This window comes from Anguilla anguilla, chromosome 4 (assembly GCF_013347855.1).
Source record: "Anguilla anguilla isolate fAngAng1 chromosome 4, fAngAng1.pri, whole genome shotgun sequence".
Lineage (NCBI taxonomy): Eukaryota > Metazoa > Chordata > Actinopteri > Anguilliformes > Anguillidae > Anguilla > Anguilla anguilla.
In genome coordinates, this window is record NC_049204.1 from 16444112 (window position 1) to 16464793 (window position 20682).

The window sequence follows — 20682 nt, forward strand, 5'->3', positions numbered from 1 at the left end:
GAGCAAAACCACCAAATGTGGAGTTCATGTCTGATTCTGAAATAAATTCTGATTTGATTTTATTCACTAATTCCATAAGACGTGACAGTAACATGTATTTCTATTTCTTTAATAATCTTCTCCAAATTATTTCAGCATCTCTCTATACCTACCATACCATGTGTGTGCGTGACACCCCCTCCCTCTCAAACCATACACACAGGTGATTTGTCCTTGCTTTCTCCATTGCTCACACACAGACATGAAAAAAGTGGTGTGTGTGTGTTTTATTTAATAATAAAAAATACTTCAGACTCCCTTCTAAACAGGGTTATTATTGTGACAAGTTATTGACGTTTACTTACCTTATATATCTACAGGAATGTTTTACTTCGATGAAAAATATAAATCTTTTAAATATGAAATGAAGTGGAATGTCGTAAAAGCTCTATTTTCGTTAAATTAATTTTGAATAAATTCTAAATAAAATATGTGCTTAAAAAGTGTATTTTTTAAAGATATAATCAGAATAAATGAAACCTATAGTTATAAATCTTTATGCACAGGGCTTTAGTTTTACAAATGAGTAATTAGGCTATCTTTTTATGTATATGCTTTTTACATCTCTTCAGCACGACACGTTCTGGCGAGCGGAGAAATCGCTCCCAATGTGATTACGCTGTCTCCGAAAACTGCGCCGTGATTGCTGCGAACCAGCGGGATCACAGAAAGGAGGGAGGGAGAGAGGAAGAGAAAGAGGGAGGGAGGGAGCGTGCGTTTGAGAGCGATCTGAAGGGAGGAGTCATGCAAAGGAAAGAGCAGCTGGAGTTCCACACTTTGCCTTCTTCTTAACAAAAATCACACAAAATACAGAAACAACTCTCCACGAGATACTTTTTCATATGTCCCATATGTCCCTTTGTCGTCAGCTTTCGGAAGGTATGTAGCTAGACAGGTCCAAGCCGTTAGTTCAGTGAACGCTGAGGTCAGTTTACTGCAGGAAGGAGGAGAAGAAGGGGGAAGGAGGAAAACTTCTCCCGTAGAGCGGTTTTGGACAGTTTTAGAAGTGAGGGTTACGAAAAGTACAAGACTGTTAGACAACTCCAAAGCGCGCGGCGCACGTCTGCAAAAAGCGAAGAAGGCATAACTGCGCGAAGAAGAAAGAAAAAGCAAGATACCGAAGAAGAGAAACAAGCCTCGAACACGTAAGTGCAAGAACACGATGAAGCGTGATGAATTTTCTTCTTCTGAACGGCATGGTCTTTGGCAGCTTTGAAAGTTTGAAAAAAGCTGAATGTCTGTCCCAGACTGTCAGAGGTATCACGTTTCAAAAAAGTATAAGTTTGTAAAGTAAGAACACGGGTCGAGGTGCACGAGGCGAGAAACAAAAAGTTAATAAATGTAACTGTTACAAACATCCCTGTTCATAAAAGGGAAGCGTCGTAATAAAATTATTTTCGACATTACGAACTGTAAACGTTTGTTAATATGGTGAGCTTTATTTGTCTTTTGGAAGAAATGTGCACGCAGCGTGATGGAACAGCGCTGTAAACTTTTTTTTGAAGCGCTTGTGGTTTTGTTGTTCCTTGGCCAACTTCTTGGGGAAAGTTAGCGCGGTAGTTTGGACGTTCGTTGTTGCCTACTGTAAATACGATCAAGCGACATTTCTAAAGGCTAAAGGGATATCCTTTTTCATAAAATATTTGCATTTCAAGTGTAGTTTAATTCTGAGAATAAGGTGATGCATTTTGTTGTTTTAGGTTCTGAAATTCAGACGTAATTCGAATGGGTAAATGTGTGGTTAAAACTTTGTGTTCCAGTCACGCCACAGTTAGAAAAAACTTTTTTGGAGCCTCGCCGAAGAAAATGCATGGGGGCAAATATATACGTGATCATATTTCAGCGAGATTTCCCGATGCCGAGTCTGCAATCGATTATCTGTCTGCGCGTTGCCTTGGACGCAGTTCATTTATCGTTGCATCGATTTACGAAGTTAAACAGTCGACAGATTTACAGGCACCTATTAAAACGTTTAGCAGCTTAAATATTCTAATTATTGTTGTTGTCCCCATAACAAATCGGATGCATGTACTATTGATTTTAGTGGAAGTTCATGTACAATAGTAAGATACAAATACATTGTTGTAGCATAAAATGTTGCATAGGTCTCTTACACACTGCCTCATAAGTTTGATGGATTTAGCAGAGAAATACTTTGACAGTATAAACACACATATGTTGTGACCTGGGCTACACCGTTTCACGTCAATCAAATATTATTTGTTTTATGTGAACTAATTTGAACACTACCACACTAACCGATGTTTTATTTCTGTTTCCACGATTTTCCCCCCTTCCAGCATTTCTTGCCTGCTGGGCTGGTGGGTCTGTCAGATGGCAGCCCGCCACCTCATGTGTAGATATTTGTTTTAAACTTTTCCTTCTGCTCCACGCCAGCTGCTCCACATTTTATCTAGTTGTCGGATTCAGTGCGAGTGACTGGTGAACCGTTCGTGTCTCGGGTTTCACTCCACAATAGAAACGAAGAGGGTTCGAGGCGTGCAGCCGTGTGAGACGGGCCTGTTTAAATCTTTTTTGGCACTTAGCAAAAAAAAAAAAAAAAAATACAAATAATAAACAGGGACTTTAAAGTTTGCAGAGGGAGAAGTATTAAAGTTGGACATCAGTATGCACAATTCACAATCGCTAACAAGTTTGGGTAAATTACACCGTTTCATTTAGCCTGCTTTAACTTTGTTTTCCTTGTTGTGCGAAAGAAAAAGACAATGATTTACTGTTCCAGTTACAGTCCCCCTCGCATGTTTAGGGGACGGGCAGGAGGGTCCATCTATTAGGCTATCATGTACATCTTAAAATGACTGATTTCTGTCTAACGACAATTGTTCAGAATCTTGTAACTGATCTCATGATAGCATAGCAAACTTTTAAATGTTTTTGCGTATTTGTTTTGTAGATGAAAACATTGTTTTTTCCGATTCACATAATGGATTCTTGTTTGATATTGCAAACAGTTACAAATAAATATAACTGTTTAAGATTACTTGGACCATTTTTTTATTCACCTTGACACACCGGTGTCATGGAAGCATACATGTTGCTGTCGGGAAGAAATTTAGTTTATAATTACACGAGCACGTTATCCTACTGTATTTTGTAAGGACAGTGTTGTTTGAAATATTTTTTTTTAATTGTATAAATTGCATCCGCTATTTTCCGTGTTTTCTCTATATTCAATTCATACATCTTTGTAATATAGGGCCCATTGTCTTTAATTTTAAAGAGTCCTGATTATTTAGGTGACTCAAAAGAAAGAAAGAAAAACGAGTAGGCTACGTCATATCAAATTTGAAAGAAAAAAACGGAAATGAAATTGTTTAAATTAAGTGAAATTTGTACTTATTTTGAAATCGATATAACTTTATTGTCACTGGGTGGCTTTGATTTTATTTTAATTCTTGATTAGCTCAGCTTAGTATTTTTGGTAGAGTCGATTTTACACAGACAGGTTACAGTTACTGGATTATTTGTTCAGTATCATTGAAATATTTTTTAGTGTCTAACAGCCCTTTTCATACCTCAAGAAAATTAGGTTTTGGGAGCAGTGTTTATTACTTGAATATATTTAGTAGGCTAATTTGTGAAATAGTGTTTATGAGACACGCAGTGAACCAAGTGTAATTTTGAACATTGTAAACTAAATAAATTTCTAGCTCTTCATCTTTTTGAGTGAATCAAGTACAAAATTGCACAAAACAGAGCATAAGCATGTCTAAGCACCAGAATCAAGGCAGTCATTATCATAAATATTTTGTTATGAATAATAATTTAAATGAGAAGGACATAAATGAAGGTTGAATTTTTCTTATTATTCCATCATATTAAATATGAATGATATCTGATGAATGTATTCAGCATGAGGAATATGTATATAATTTGCCATTGACTGCAACACGTTTGCTCCTGAAAGGCATTTGAAAATTGGGCAGTTCAGTTGCAAATGTATTTCAATACAGGTGACATATTCCAAAAATGCAGACCCAGTCAATGTAACTCTATGAGCTGTTCAGACACATCAGGAAGTGCAGTCAAAAAAAAAAAAAAAATGAAGAAACAAAAATGTTTATTTTCAGTCCAGGCTAGTCTGCTCCTGGCGAAGGAGGCTCTTATGCACACACTCTAAATGCGAACGTGCAGGGAACTCAGCCCATTTGAACGTCTGCCGTCAGATACGAGCTTGAGAGAACTTTATCTCCGCGGCGGCGTACCTTTGCATTCCAATGTGCGCCGCTCCTGGTCAGGGGAGCAAGATTAGGGGCCGGTCTCTCTCCTCTCTTCTGCCTCCTGCCAAAATAGCCCCTTCACAAGCTGCATGCTAATGCCCCGGGAGGGCGGACGGTTTTCCTGAAAGTCAAGACTTTCCCTCTGCCCGCGCGGCCCGCCAATCCGCCGTTAAAGGCGGGCTTTGAGGAGGGAAGCTTTCCGCCGGCCCCCCTCGCTTCTGAAAGGAGGGATACCTGTCTCTTTTTTTGTCAGACGGGTGTGTGGTTGTAATGAGATTCGCTGTCATGCTAATGCGATGAGACCCGTTTGAAATGACGCAGTCGGCTGAGTGAAACAAATCAGCAAACACTCGGCAAACATTTGCAGTTCTTTTTTTTCTTTTTTTTTGCCTGTTTAGGGAGTGGGTGTAAAATTGAGTGTGGGGGCGGGGGGGGGGGTTCTTAAATCCTGTAATGTGCAAGGGTTTTTTAGATGAGTATCCAGGTTGTGTGCTTTTCCTGCAGTTATTCTATGCTGGTATTATACGGTGCTCAAACCACTAGTTGTAAATTCATGGGGTATCCAAAGTGTAACTGTTTCGTACATGCAGCCTCTATGTCATGTCATCTCTATGTTGCACTGTTCAGTTCCCTCTTGTGTGCAAAATGGTTGCAAACCAGTTGTTTGTTTATTTTAAAACAAATTATGAAGGACTTGAAACAAGATGTCTGCCCTAACGTTCTTTTTTTGCTCATTTATGCTCAACAATGTTGCCATAAACAATACAATAAATGTTACAAATGGAATTTAGTCAAATAATGTCTTTTCCAAGTGACTTAGTATGGATCAGCCTTCTGAAAATACTGCCGTAGTGAATGGGGTAAAAAAAAAAGCCTGCAAATGAAATTTTACACTTTGATGATTCCTAACTTTGATATATCGACTTCAAAAAGGACACCGAGAGAAAGAAAGAGGGCAAGTCAGAGAGAGCGACCGAGAGAAAGGAGAAGATCGAGAGGGGAGGGGGGGTGGCGAAGGAACAGCGCAGCTTTGCATAAAAAAGTTGGACCGCCGCGCCGGGGTGGAGGAGCAGCGAGGTGTCCGAACGCATTTGCGTTTAGCCGCTGAAGAGCGGGGTTGGGGGGGGGGGGGGGTAAGGGGGGTGGGGAGGGGGGGGGGGGCGTGTATGCAGGGAGGGGGGGGGGCTCCTCCTCGGCCTCTTAATCCCAAGGCCCGGCCAGCCCTTCGGGGCATGCCTCAGATCTGGCGCCGCTCTGCGGCCTGGCCCGGCTCGCTCTCTTAGCCGCAGATTAAAAATGCTATGTGTTCCCCGGCCCCGGCACAAACGCTCGCCCGCCGCCTCTGTGGGCTGTCCCGGGACGGGACCCGCAAACCCCCCCCCCCCCCCCAAACCTCCCCTCCCCCCCACCCCAAACCTCCCCTCCCCCCTACACCACACTTTTAGGAGCTGCTAAAGGCACCTTTCAGAGGGGCTGATTCCAGAGGAGGGCTAGCACGCGGCCCCCACTATGAGTACGCTCACACAGGCACTTTTAAATTTTATTTCTTATTTACATATTTATTTATTTTATTTTTTGTCACCGGAAATTGGGAATTTTGTTTCTTGTTTCCCCCACGCTAAACGGGCCCTTCCCTGGTGTTAACAGTGGTGGTGTGTTTCTCCTGGCTTTCGGCCTCCTTGAAAATACACACCGGACCCGCCGATTAGGACCTGCTGTTCAGGTTCTCAGACAGAGGCCGAAAGTAAAAAGTTTTTTAAAAAAAAGGGAAAGAGAACCTTTGGGAGGTGAGAGGGAGGCTGTCTGAGGAGGTGACGGCGGTACAGTACGCCTGCCGTGGCGAGAGAGCGCCAGTCCGAGGGCTTGTCTTCAAACACGTTTTCTTTTCGCGAGTACCTGAGTGCAAACAGCGCGGTTCGCGACTGGGTGAGTCCGTCCGCAGCCCCTCTCGCGGGTGTGTTACGCCGCCGCCGCGCGTCGTAAAAGTGTCTTCGGGCCCTCGGCTTGGCGCGTGAAAAGGAGGTGACGTGACTGGCTGCCCATTTGCTCGGAGGGCGGGGCGGAAGGAGGGGCATGTGAGGTCGGGCTGGGCGATGTTATTCACAGTGGTAGGATTTCTTCTTTTTTTTCTTCTTTTTTTTTTGTAGAAGGGCATCAGCCTTGATGCCTGATTGTCAGCTAGCCCCCTGTGTGGAAGAATGGGGGGTGGGGGGGGTGGGGATTGTGTGTGTGGGGGGGGGGGGGGGGGCTCACATGTGCTGTGTTATGATGGGGAAGAGCAGAGAGGTGCTGAGCTCTGTGCCCAATTTGAAGAGCTGTGATCTCTCCTCTTCTACACCACTGTCAGGAAGTGCTCCCATCATGCAATTGTTCTATCGTGCACGTTTTCTCCAGTGTTCAAGAACACTACATTCGGCTATTTAAAAAGTGACGTAAGCCTAATTTAAAAAATGTATTATATTTCCAACAGAGCAGTTTTGGAGTGCCTTTTTGGGTGAAATTCACATTAATATAAATAAATAAAAAGAAGCAATAAATTACCACAGGTAGCTGATTTGATTTTATGAACATTAACCCAAGAATTTTGCATGAAATCTGTCACGTAACTGCACATAGATTTTCAATTCACATATTTCCCGTATTAACCGTCATTTTCTGTTAATCACTTTCTTGTGAAACCATATTTTTTTCTGTAATACATTCTTTACACTCTGCATAGTAACAGGAAGGACTAGTACACTACAGTCAAATTTCCATAAACCTTTAAGTGAAAAGCAATCTTTCTGAACTTGAATTTTTGTAAAAATTATTGAATTATATATATGTACATACTGTATATATATATATATATATATATATAAACAAGTACATTGCATGCAATAACGTAGTGATATTGTACTGTATAAGTGGAGTAAGTAATTCAGACTCCCACACTAAATATTGGTGCAACTGCTTTATTTATGTGGCCATTCCGAAAGGACAGCGAAAAAGGAATGTTGACAAATTCATCACCTCGGTGAGCCACCGAACCGACAGATCCGTCGGCGAGATCGATTTATCAGCGGCGCGTTGTTCTGCTGTATTTATCGGTGTTCCTCTCCATGCCGCCGGAACAGTCAGTCAATCACCGCCGTGACGGAAAATCTTCTCTCTAGGGCTGTGTGTGTGTGTGTGTGTGTTGGGGGGGGTTAGGTCTGAAGAGGGAATGGGGTGGGGGGGGGGGGTGGAAGAGGGGTTATTGTTCTGATGTCAAATGCAAATTCCAAGGTTAATACCTGAATAAACGTCTTACCGAGTTCTCCCTCCCTTCTGCAAACATGTTGAAATGAGGCCCACCACGCATACCCCCCCCCCCCCCCACCAAACACCCCCCCACCACAACCCTTGACTTCCGCCCTGCCGGGGGCAGAGGGAGGGGCCCCCATTACGCTCTCCGGGGGCCAGTGGGGGCTACTCTGCAAGCAAATGCTAACAGCCCCTTGCCTTGCAAGAAAAATAATGCCTCATCTTAGAAAAACAAAGGGGAACTCTCTATTTGAGCAAATTTCAGCTCTGGACTGAAAGGGCCCCTTTTTGTCTGTGCGGGCATTTGAAGACTAATCGGTTTTTCTCATGCAAAGTGTGCTGGTTTAAGAGCTAGGTTGCAGAAAGGGACAGTGTTTTAACAATACTCTGCAGGGAGCAAGGAACTGGGATCCATTCCTTATGGTCCTCAGACAAAGCCTAGTTCCTTATGAGGGACGTGGGGGGTGGAGGGGGGTTCTAGAAGTTTTAAACACTGGCTTCTTGAAGGAGCAGGGACTCCAGCAGTTTTACAGGCTGTCAGTCATCAGCATTCTCTCTCTCTCTCTCTCTCTCTCTCTCTCTCTCTCTCTCTCTGTCTCTCTCTCGACATACTGCTGAGGGAAATCAGACTCCTCTAAGTAACTTACAACAGAAAAAAAAACCATGGGCTTACTCGTCCAAAAAAGCCAGTGTTGAAAACGAGTGTGGTACCAAATGCAAGTGTGTGTGTGTTTGTATCCAGAACTTTGCTGTTTCCCCAGTCTTTTTTTATTAAGAGGGGTTAACCTGCTTTGGAAATACATCTTGTTCAGAAAAGGAGCTGGCTTGACTTTTTAAGAATTCATTCTTTTTTTTCCGCGCGGGGCCGCTCTCCGAAGGCGCGTCTCGCCTCGGTCCCTGAGAGGCCTCGCGGCGCGCGGCGCTGAAAAGGTTCCCCCCTTCTCCCGACGGCCGAGTGCGAAGGGGCCCATTTGTCAAACGTGCGGCGGGTTTCTTCTCGCCGCCGCCTTCCCCCGGATGCTTCCAGAACTCATTGTGTAAACTCAAGCAGGGCATTTGTCACCGCTCCGCGAGCGCGGCCTGCGGGGCACGCAGCCGAGCGTAGCCGCCGCCACCCGTCCGCTCTGGCCCCTTTAGAGCCCCCGACCGTCCACACGCCGTCTGCTGTGTGTGTGTGTGTGTGTGTGCATGTGTGTGCGAGCATTGTGTGTGCGTGTGTGTGTGTGTGTGCATGTGTTTGTGTGTGTGTGTGTGTGCATGTGTGTGCGAGCATTGTGTGTGCGTGTGTGTGTGTGTGTGCATTTGTGTGTGTGTGTGTGCGCATGTGTGTGCATTTGTGTGTGCGCGCATGTGCGCACATGTGTGTGTTTTAGTGTGGGGAGGGGAGTAGAGAGCAAGGGAGAGATGGGGGAGAGTCCACCTCTGCCTCACAGATCAGTATATAAGCCTCTGTCTACTTCCCAAAGCTGCTTAAACAAATAGATGTACAGGACAGGTCTCTCAGAGTACTCCCTACTTTATAAGAGTGTGTGTTTGTGTGTGTGTGTATGTGTGGGCCTACGCGTGCATGTGTGAGTGTGTTTCTTCCATAATATCATGTGTACGTGTCATGTTTGTGAGTTCATCCATGCATGTGTGTGCATGCAAATACATTCCTACACACATTCACGCCTCTCTGTTCACGGCATCGTACCTCCGCGTACCCACTCAAACATGCGTGTATGTGTGCGTGCTTGTGCACGCTCGCGCGTTTGTGCACGCAAAAAAACTCAAGCTAAAACAGAAGCGTGGTTAAGCCTTAAATGAACGGAGCTTGAGCTAGTAAGATCAAGACGAAAAGAGAAGAGACTCGGACAGACCGCCTGTCTCAATTTGTGGGGGTGCGCGCGGAGTCCCCAGAGCTGCTCCGGAGGTCCCTGTTGTTGGGGAGACGGAGAGGAGTTGCGGGGTGGGACTCGGAGAGCGGAGCCCTGTTAGCTTTTGGAATTATTTATAAGGTGTGGCTTTGTGTGGCATGTTAAATTCCTGTCTCTTCCCATTACTCCTCATGACTTTACCTGCGGCTCCTCTATCCAGCTCTCCGGCCAAATGATGGAGAGCAGGAGAGGGGGAGGGGGGAAGAAGTTGTGAAAGAGATAAGTATGTGAGAGACTGGAGGAAATAAGAGGAAGAAAGAGTGAAAACAGTAATAATGTGGTGTATTTACATATAAGTTCTTTTTGCTTGTGGTTGACATAGATGTACTTATTATTCTTTTTTTGAATTAGGGAAAAAAAACAGTTAAAGCAGATAATTAAAGTATTTTGATAAGCCCTGCCATAAATGGGAGTTGTTCCAAATTTTGTGGCTATGCTATACTATAGACCAGGGGTATCCAGTCTATCCAAAAGGGCTGGTGTGGATGTTTTAGCCCTGCACTAAGACATCTGTTGTTAATTAGTTGAATCAGGTGTTTTACTGCTGGGGTAAAAACTAAAACCTGCACCCACACCGGCCCTTTCGGTTAAGACTGGATACCCCTGCTGTAGACCGTATTTACAAAAAAACGGAAAGAGGCTTCTTTAAAGTTTGATTAATGCTTAATGCAGTGTAGGTTAATAGTATTCTTATTGAAGCTGCCTGTGATATAATTAGCACCCTATTTCACAGATATTACCAGAGGACATTACAGGTTTCACTTTCCCTCTTGGCCAGAGATCAATGCAAACCAGCTCATCCTGGGCAATAAACCTTTTAGACTCATTCATACGGCGATGTTGTAAAATGAAGCATTTATGTAATGCATTACCCCAGGAATATCTTGGCAGACACAATTCGGATGTTCCCTGGTATTGCTTGTACTGTTCTTAATGATTTGAAGAACGGATTAAACCAATGATCACTCATGTAAATTTGATTGATTTGCCCATGTGATCATTGGTTACCTGTGAAAGCGTGTGTGTCCCTGACTGACTGCATGTGTGGAGAGAGCTTGTAACTCATGATCAGACACGCAAATGCATAAAAAGCACATATTAGTGAATTTACACATCTGATCACCTGTGTGTGTGTGTGTGTGTGAGCATGGTGTCTCACCTGAGCTCACGCGTAAGTGTGCACGTGCGTCCGTGTCTGTGCATGCGCGGTTGGCGTGCTTGTGAGTGCGCGTGGCTCCCCGCCGCGGGGTTGTCCCCCCTGCCGTGTGGGGGAGCTCCCTCCCATCTCCGCCGGGGCCGTGAAGGGTGCCAGATTGCGCCAGTGGGAGCCAAGCTGTCTCGGCCTGTCAGGAGAGAGGGAGGGAGGGAGGAAGAGAGAGGGAGAGATACTGAGAGAGAGGGAGAGAGAGAGAGAGAGAGAGAGCAATGATGGCACGCCGCACTCCGAGTTCGTCGTTCCTTTGAGTCATCTTCCGCCCCGTCTCCCGCTAGGGGTGGACTTATTACACCCGTTACAACCGCCATCGCCCAGACAGCTGTTCCCCATGCTTCTCGATTAACCCCGGGCGCCCACCACTCAATCCAATTAATGGGGTTTTGTTCCGTCTTAATTTATGCGTTTATTTGCCGCGCGTCTTCGCTTCACGTGTTAGCAGCGGCGGGGGGGGGGGCGTTCCGCTGACGCAGAGCCGGCCAATGGCTGCTCAGCAGTCGTTCATAAACGGCCGTTATTGATGGTCGCGCGGCCCCAGATTTATTTATCGGAAGCGGGTTGAGCGAGCCGGCGGCTGAGGTGCGTGAACACGCCCAGATGTCTGGCTCCGCCGGCCGCCCTGGGCCCGGAGGACGCGCGGCGAGCTCGCGCTCCTGTTCCGCGTTTTCGTAATCGTTTTAAAAAAGCCATTCGTTACGAAATTGGACATGTCCACTCAAAGACAACACAAGTGCCCCGGCTTTTAATGACGCTGGGGTTTTCTTTGAAAGTAAATTAACTTCATTCCAGCTCATCGCTCAGCATGTCTGTCTCAGTGGAAAGGATTTTGTGAGCTGTCACATGCGGAACAATCGCTTAATTAATTTAGGAAATTAAGAATATATTGTATTATATATAGTATATAAATAATTGCTTTCCTTGGTCTGGCACATCGATATTCCGTTTACCCAAAGGAAAATGGAAGATTGTCATTGGCTCGAGGAGTGTAAAAAATAAAATATAAATTTTTAAAAAACCAAGCATTCAGCATTGTAACCTGTAAAGACACTAAAACTATTTTAAGGAGATATACTGAATTCTATGCTATACTGAAGTGCTGCAGTTCAAGTATAAGAGTGCTGATTCTGTGATGTGGTCATTTAATCTGAATGACCGCGTCACAGGTGTGTAGGGCAAAGCCATCATGGCGGCTTATTCCTCAGGAGGGGGCGGGTCTAGAGCAGGACAGCGCCGCAGCTGGAGGGGTGGGGGTGAGGGGGGGTGCTGCGGCGGTCTGTGGGCGCGAGACTGAGGGCGCGGACGTGCCTGTACACGAGCTGAGAAACGCATGAGGCCTAGAGCCTGTAGCCGGAGGAGGGGGGGGGAAGGGGGGGGGGAAGGGGGGGGGGGATGTGTGAAGAGGTGAGGGGAGAGGAAGCTCGGGGGCTAGCAGGGTTCAGGATGACATGGAGAGGGTCAGTCCACTTTCACTTCAGGAGCAAAGAAAAAACTGATTGAATCTGATTGTGTGAAAAACCAACAAAACAAAAACTTGACAAGTTGTGTTTGTATATATATAAACATACGTGTGTGTGTGTGCTTGTGTTGAGAATATATTCATAGCTTTAATTCGACTCATAACAGTTTTAATTCAACTCTTAATAGATAGCATTTGGTCCCACGTTCCAGAGTGGGACCAAATGTTATCTGTTAACAGTTGAATTAACACTGTACATTTTACTGTGTGGGGGTCACAGCACTGGAATTCCCACAATCCTTCACTCAGCGTTGCATATACTGGCAAAAATGTCATTAGGCGCACTTCCCTAAGAGGCCCTTTGCCTCGTGCAGCAGAGAGTGCTGTTTGTGTTTCCCTGCCCGCTTTGGTAATTTGGTGAGAGAAGGCAGTGTCTGTTCCCGCCTCGGAGGCTGTACGCTGGTGCACGCGTGCATCATGATGCCGGGACGCTACGCCACGCTTTGGAACTGGGACGGGCGCTGTAGCGTCAGTCCCAGTGAGGATACCTGCAGGGGAGGTGGGGGTTGAGGGGGGGGTTGGCTTGAAATGGAATGAAATGCATGCCTCCCCTTTGCTGTCGGGAGGCGCTACGGGGAGCTGGAAGTTTCCGGGACTTCCAGCGTGCCTCTCATTCCTTTGTTCTCCGTCTTCTTCCCCGCACGGCAGGACGCGGCACGCACGTCTTCGGATATGTGTGTACACACACACACACGCACACACGCACACACGCACGCGCACATGCATCCATCCGTCCGTCCGACTGCGTGCGCGCACACAACCAATTAGTCTGCGCCCTCAAAGCTGAATGCGCTCTTTATGTCTGGACAGAAAAAAAAAATAAAAAAGACGTCTGCTTGGAAGCCGGCCCACATCAGACAGGAAGTACAGTGTGATAATGACAGTGCGCCTTTATTTTAGAGTCCTCCCTCCCCCTGACTCCGTCCCAGCAGAATCCAACACCAGGACAACTTCACCAGGGCCTCTGTTCACCCTAATCAGGTTTGGGGAGGGTGGGGGGTGGGGGGTTGTTGTCAACAGGGGCCCAGGTGGGAATTAATAAGGCATAATAACTGGATCGGGAGGACATCTCCAGTAGTCTTTAAGTAAACATTAAGACCTCTTGAGGGAGTCATGGCCACCGCTTGATAAATCGGCACGGTGCTTGGGCAGAATAATTTCTCACTTAGCTTCCCTAATGGGGCTGGTAATAGGGACTAGTTTGCCTGGCTGATTGCCTGTTCTGTGTGTTATTTCACATTATTGTTGCCCCGTAGCTATTTAACGCAGCACCCAGCCCTCATTAATCACGGTTTGTCTCTCTTTCCTGTTCATCCAAATGACACAAAAAAAAACATGGACGCCGAAAATGAGCGGAGTTGGGGTGGCGGCGGGGGTGGTGGGGTTGTTTAGGAAGCCTGTGGTTTTTCAATATTCAAGTTCAATATTTAAATTGATTGCACATTTTTTTTCCAGTCGTGTGGGGTGCTGGAAGACCTTGTCTGTCTGAAGTCATAAATTCCAGTTGTGTTTTTTAGGGTAAACACACTTACTGACTCCTTTTTTTTTTCTAGAAAACAATCAAAACCAGCTGTATACAAATTGTAAAGGATATTTGAAAATGAATTAAAACTTTTGAGGTCAGCTTCAACTAAGCATCAGCCATATCAGCCCCCAACTGCTCTGTACAGAAAATGCGTGACAAACCAGTGAGATGTTAGGAGGTAAACTGCAGGTGGGTCTCTAACATGTTATCTATAAATGTGTGATACTGGGAATGCACCAAATCCCCTCAAGGAATGCAAGGAAAGTCACCTTAAGGACACCTGGCAGGCATTTAGATGGCGTTGATGTGAAAACTGTGCAGCAGCACCAAAAATAGCGGCCGGCCCCCTACGTTGATTGAAGGATACCGCGCGCGGTTTCCGAGGGACGGGTAGTGGTGTCTGGTGGCGAGGCGTCCTGATTGGCTGCTGGAACGCGCCGGCGGACCACCGAGCGAAGCCTTACCTGTCCTTCTGTGAGCCTCGCTGCAGCTCCCCTCCAGCACGTTCCCCGGCAGCGGCAGGGATGGTGTTGCGTGAGACCCGGTTTTTCATCAGTAAAGGAATTCCTCTGCCTTGATTCATCCCTCCCCGGGGTGCCTTCTTTTATTGAAGTTGCGCACACAGACCGGGAAGCGCAAAGACACACTCGCGCGCGCGCACGCACGCACGCGCGCACACACACGGCGCGGCGCAGCGCGGGATGTCTCTGTGCGGTTGTTATGCCGTCCTTCGGGGAGGTTTCCAGGCGGTGCGTGAAGCAACTCTCCGCAGGCGGGGCCGCGCTCGGGGAAGATGTGAAACAGGCCGACGGTGTGCATCCTGCTCGCTGCCTCGCGCGTCTCCTGGTCATTTAACCCCGCTTTGAGAAAGCGCACTTGGGTTTGACAGCGGCAAAAGCTTGTTTTGAAAAAGGAGAGATATTCTTGGTGAGGATCCTGGGGGAGTGTAAAACATCTCCAAAAAAAAGAGCTTCAGGGCACCCCATTAATGTGTCCAACATCTGCAAAAAGAATGAGGCAGCATTTGCAAAGGATAGGGGGAGATCTTCAAGTTTTGCAGTGAGTTTTTCTTTCTCGGGAACCCGAGAAGCTTGTTTGTAGTTATTAAGCTCCTTGAAGGGATCATTAGTGTTGTCTGTTTACCTGTACACTGGTGGCACATGTAGTGAAGCAATGGAATTTGGAAGTTGGTCTTGGTGGGATATGAGCAATTATTTTAGAGAAGAGGTTAGGAAAAAACTTTAAAATACATATTATTTTGGGGATAGGTTCTGAAAGACTAAGCTAAGAAGGTTTAACTCCTGTGACTCTGAGCTGCATGCACACTTTCTATGATATTTGCATTATGAGAATAGTACTTCTATGTTGGCACATTTCTGAGTGCTGTAATTTATAAAATGTGTTGCTTGTTCCAGAGGCTGCACCCACAGGCACTAATAGTGTGGTTGGTTTGCCAGAATCAGTATTTAGTCTGCATTTGTCCCAGTAAGACATTACTGCAGTGAAAAACAAACATCACTGGCTGAACATAAATAATTTCACGAGTCTGTGCTTATCCGTTTCAGAGAACGCTCGAACGGAACAAGCGATTTCGGGGTGCGACCTTTGTGTTTGCACAGGCGTCGTTCAGGAATTAACTCATTAACAAAATCGATCGCCTGCCCCGCCCCCAACCACCCACAGCCCCCCCCCCCCCCCTTTGTCCAAGTAGCAGCGATTAGAGGGCCGATGCCGGAGGGGAGACAGCCCAGCCCCCAGTGAATTGTGGGAGTAAAAGAGGATCCCTCCCTGACATTTGGAAAATCCTCCCATCTCCCGCTGTCTTTCATTCCCTTTGGTCTGCCGGATCGGCATGTCATGCTTCCACTGGGAGGGCCTCGGCTCCCGCTCTGGAACTTCAGCATGTGTGTAATGTACTTTGTTTATTGTTGCTGATATAATTATAATTAAGTGTTTGGGTTAAGCTCTCGATGGTAATTCAACCCACATTTGTTTCTGGATGAAACTGAAGTACCCTGAAATTAGAGGAACATTTATTCCATCACCCATACACACTTAAATGATTAAAGCTATCCACGATTATAGGACGCCAATTTTCTATTGTTTCGGTTTTAAATGTATTTTTCGTTGGTTCCCCCCCCCCCCCCACACGAGTCAATAAGCAACGAACAAAAGGTGGCGAGACATCAAAGGGTTAACCGTGAAAGTACTCCGGGACACTGGAGTTTCGTCGACGCGCGGGTTTTATTTGCCCGTTATCTACGGGGTAGCAAAAGCAAAGGAATTCTGTAAGCATTAAGATTACATCGTGTCTGTTTGTTACCCAGGAATGTAAGATGTTCTCGGCTCATTCTGCTGTAAAATGCGCTCGGTCCCACACCAGTTCTCCAAAGCGTCTTAAGTGGAAAGGTCTGGGAAATGCAGAAGCGCACAGGGATAATCTTATTAGAGCCAGTGGAAAGCTGCTGAAGGGCTAGGGAGCGCAATCGCACAGTTGCCCTTGAAAAAGACCAAAGGATGATTTCCCCTCTGCAACGGCTGCACACCACCCCCCCTTCCCACACCCGTTTTTTTAGAAACGTGTCCGCTGTTTTCTGAGACGTTCCTCCGGCGCCTTTCATCCGCGCGCTAAGAGAGAGCCTCTCCTCTCCGGCCGGCGCTAGGCCGGAACGAAGCGCGTCGTCTGTCGTCGCACGGGGCGATGCGGCGGGCTCTTTATCTGCCCGCGGTACCTGAGGAGCGCACGCGCAGGCGGGCGGCCGGCCCAACGTCGGAGCGCCGGTACGCGGCGGCGTCCTGTGCCGTTCCGGGCTAGCGCTGTGCGGCGCGCTACCGGTTCAATAACTCGCAGTCCAGCACTCGTCTGACATCACTGTGGCGTTCTCAGTTCAGTAATGCAGAGGGCGGTTCCAGTTCAGTGGTGTGCAATGCTCTACCAGTTTAATACTGTACAGCTCTGTGTGAGTTTACACAACACAGATAAACCTTTATCTATCTAACCTTTATTTATCTCTGGCTGTTCCCACTTCTGACTGACACCAAGTGTCCTCAGTAAAATACCATTGGGATAACCCAAAAAGTTTAATTTTGAAAATTGAGCACCCTGTAATACTTTAGTAGAAGTGATACGTGAGGAACTAGAAGAGGTGCGAACTAAAACTCGACAGATTTTGAGAAAATTCCCTCTCCTTCTTTTTCCTTCTTCAGGCTGAACAGTGACAAGATGACTCACAACGTGAGTGTAGCGTGAGCGTAGCATCAGAATTGTAGCACCTCGGGGCATTTATTTTCAATGGGTTACAAACTGTGCAGGGCCTGCTACCCTGCGGGACACGGTATGTAAGCCAAACCTGATCGGCTGAACTCAGACCCCCTGCCTGGCCGGGCTGAGAAGGGCTCTGCTTTGACAGATGAAACGGGTGTAATAATGCTATTTATGTGCTCAGTGCACGCCCTTATTCAATGGAACTGGTAAAGCTTGCTCTTTATTTGTTGTCCGTTCACAGAGCTGGATATCTGCAGAAGCTGTGGTGGTTAAGTAACTTGCTCGAGGGGAGAAACAGCAGTGTCCCGCCTGGGATGCGAACCCATTACCCTGCGGTTACTCGTTCGCTTCACTCCCCTTTACAGGTGCGCAGTGTAAGGCTGGGACAGTCCCCTGTGCGCGCAGTCAGTGGTTGTTTCTTGCCGCTGCTCTGTTCTCCCTTAACCGCCATGTCCCATAACCCCTGTGCGTACATTTTCCAAAGAAAATACGTTTGCCAAAGCCAGAATTTGTTTTATTCCTAAATTCCCCTGATATGGGAAGGGGGTAGGGAGTGTAAGTGCTTTTTGATAAGATTGATGCAGAGAAAGGCCTGTTAGTTTTCCCATCCACGCATCCAACCAACAACCCGCCACCCCCATGTTAAATCTCCTCTATTCCCATCCACCAGTGCTCACTCCCACAGCACATTTCCCCAACCACCCTCCCCCCCCCCCCCCCCAGTCCTCTCATCCCACTCACTGTAAGTATCTTAGCTTTATATGCATCTATATATGCTTCTCCCCAAATTCACAAGTAATACCGCTCCCCCCCCACCTTTACAAAACCACCGGGTGTTATTTTCTTAAAAGTAAAGGCATAAAACTCAATTAGGGCTGATATAGGGGGAGCCTTGTTTTGTTGCCGACTGATCAGCGCTCGTTTCTCTCTCATCTCGAGCCTGCTTTCTCTCTCTGTCTCTCTCCCCCACCCTCTCTCTCTCTCTCCTGCTACGTTGCTCTCTTTAGTGTATTTGTGCGGTGTTGATAAGCGTCAGATAAAGGATCTCCGCGGCCGCTGATGTAATGATGATGAATGTGGCGCCGCTGCCTGCTTCTCCCCCCCGCCCCCCACCCCCCCCGGGGGACGCTCTGCTCCGCGCACCCCGTAATGAAATGAATACAACTACAGTACCGTCACACCCAGGCACTGCAGGGGGGGAATCAAATAAATAAAAAAATCGCCAAATAAGAAAGACAGTTCAAGAATATATGTACATACTGGTATGTGCGTCCCTGTGTATGTGTAGATGGGTACGTGTGTGCAAGCGCACATATGTAAAAATACACATAGGCTATGGGGTAGGTTTGTCTGATAGAAATGTATGTAAAAAAAAAAAATGAAATAAAGTTGCCTATCCATCTTCCCACATGATTGCTTTCATTTCTTAGTTAGAAGACATGCTGTGAAATGACTGCATTTGTAAACATGGCGTTTTTAAAGAGGCAAAAGTTTCTTTTCGTTTTGACTTTGATGTGCACCATTGGTAGCAGACTTTCAAATCCCAAGCTTTTGTCACCAAAGCGTATAATTTATGTTAAATTGATTTGCTTAATGTGCTTAAAATAAGAATCATTATTATTACGTGCAGACTCAAGTGTGCTACTTTAAACCTGGCTAATCACTCTTTCTCTGTGAAGGAATTATGGTCCTAAAAATGAAGAAACAGCCTTGTGTTTCTCTGCAGTGACAGTATGTGTGAGATACATATTTCAAGGACCAAAAACCAGTAATTCGATCATTTTATACGGATCATCTTGTTCAAAGACCAATTGCGGATTGGAGTATAGCAATTGCAGGTTGTTGTTATCAAAGTATGTTTTTCTCCGAAGATGGTTGTTGCAAAATAATTGGAATGTGTTTTTGGACAGCAGCACTGAAGATTGAGTAATACGGTTTGGGGGACTGCTGGATGCTGGAACTATCTAGATATTTGAAATATTTTTGTGTTATGCATTATCTTGCTATCGTAGTCCCTGTGCAACTGAGGGTCTGGACCATAATTTGAAACATAAGATGTTTTTGTTTGACTAAAAAGGTACAAAAGGTCTGGAAATAGGGCTTGGTCTATATTTTATTGGAAATGAAACACCAAAATGCCCAATGAAAAAATCAAACACACGCCAATATACTCTATACAAAATACATCATCCTCAGTCCAAAACTTTGGCTATTGAAAGCCACTACTCAGGATAAAGGAGAGATATCTTTATGACTTTACAAACTATTAATCCTAAGTACTAATACTAATTTAAAAATGAGCAAATGGTTATTACATTGCTATAGAAGATCAGCATAATTTATGTAAGACCCTCTTAACGCTAATTGGAGATTATGTCCGAGGTCCTTCCGCAATATCGTACGAGGTGCCATAGCAGTAAAATTCATTCAGGGTTACGTTTGTTCAGGAGCTACAAGTGCGAGCGATGTTTGCGAGGTGCTATTGATGTTGCAGAGGGATGCAGGGAAGGTGCACCTGCAGGACTGCTCGGGGCTAGAGTGCCAGTGTGGAGAGCGGGGGGATTATGGGAAGAAAAGGTCCCGCTTTTAATTGCAGCTCTGGAAACGCGGCCCGCTGCAAGGAGCACAAAAGGGGTCAGCCACGCTTGAGTGGCCAAGAGCTCCGAATATTTGCTTTACCAAAGGAATGTTTATGCCCCCCCTCCTTCTGTCTTTCTATTGCTCCCTGGGTCTCTCTCCCCTCCCTCCCTCCCTCCCTCTCACACTAACCTTTTCTTTATTTCTGTTTCTTCCTCTCCTATCTCACCTGGGGGGGAAAAATGAGGGTTAAGGGTGGTAAACACCCCCCCCCCCCCCCCCCCCCGTCCCATACACACAAATGAGCACTTGCTCATTCTCTCTCTCTTTTTCTCTTTCTCTCTCTCTCTCTCTCTCTCACACACACAGACTCACTACAAATACACTGGCAGGTCAAAGGCCAGTTCTTTATTAGGTGGAAAAAGTAGTAGCTTTTTTCCTTTTTCCTAAAACTTGAATCGTTCAATCAAGGCAGTTCAGCATGTTTTAAAAGAGGAAAGAAACAACTGATCTTCTCGTTTTTCACAGACAGACTCACTTGGGGTATTTGCTACCTTTATGAAATCCTTTAGTTGCTAACCGGTGAAAATTGACTTGCATACACAGTCCGGCTAGCATGCACACGTTCCGACCTGAGAATTAGTTTTGGTCAAGGCATCAACAAAAACTGTTTATTCTTTAATTTCAGGATGTGTCACTGTAATGCCGTAATTTTTAAGTTCGAGCCAGAATTCTTTTTCGGCCAACTTCTCAGATTAGAAAACATCTTAGCCAAGATTGGTTGTAACACATGGATTCGTGTGCAAATGATTAGAGGGAAAAAATGTTGTGTTGTTTGATTTTGTTTTGATTGCTTGCAGAATAATTGCACTTTTCTGTGCCCAGAATTACTTGCAGATGTTGTTATTAGGTGGAAGTAGACTTTTGACTCAGAGTTTTGTTAAAGGAGGGGGGAAAAAACAAACAAAGCACACTGTGTTAGCCTAAGGTCCTGAGCCCCAATTCTGTGAGACCATGATGGAGATGTCTTCCAAAGTTCAATGGCAGCCTTATACGATGGAGCCAATTCCACCACACCCCTTTAATTGGGCAGATTCTGGGGGTG

At 46.0% G+C, this 20682-nt stretch overlaps 1 protein-coding gene across 2 annotated transcripts in view; it reads left to right on the plus strand.

Moving 5' to 3' along the window:
• The first annotated feature begins 774 nt into the window (after nucleotides 1-774).
• gli3 (GLI family zinc finger 3) overlaps nucleotides 775-20682 on the plus strand; it is a 132038-nt gene continuing 112130 nt past the window's right edge. For both annotated transcript variants that reach the window (XM_035416009.1, XM_035416010.1), the window contains exon 1: nucleotides 775-1184. The gene's annotated coding sequence lies outside the window, so the exon portion shown is untranslated. The remainder of the gene's footprint in view (nucleotides 1185-20682) is intronic.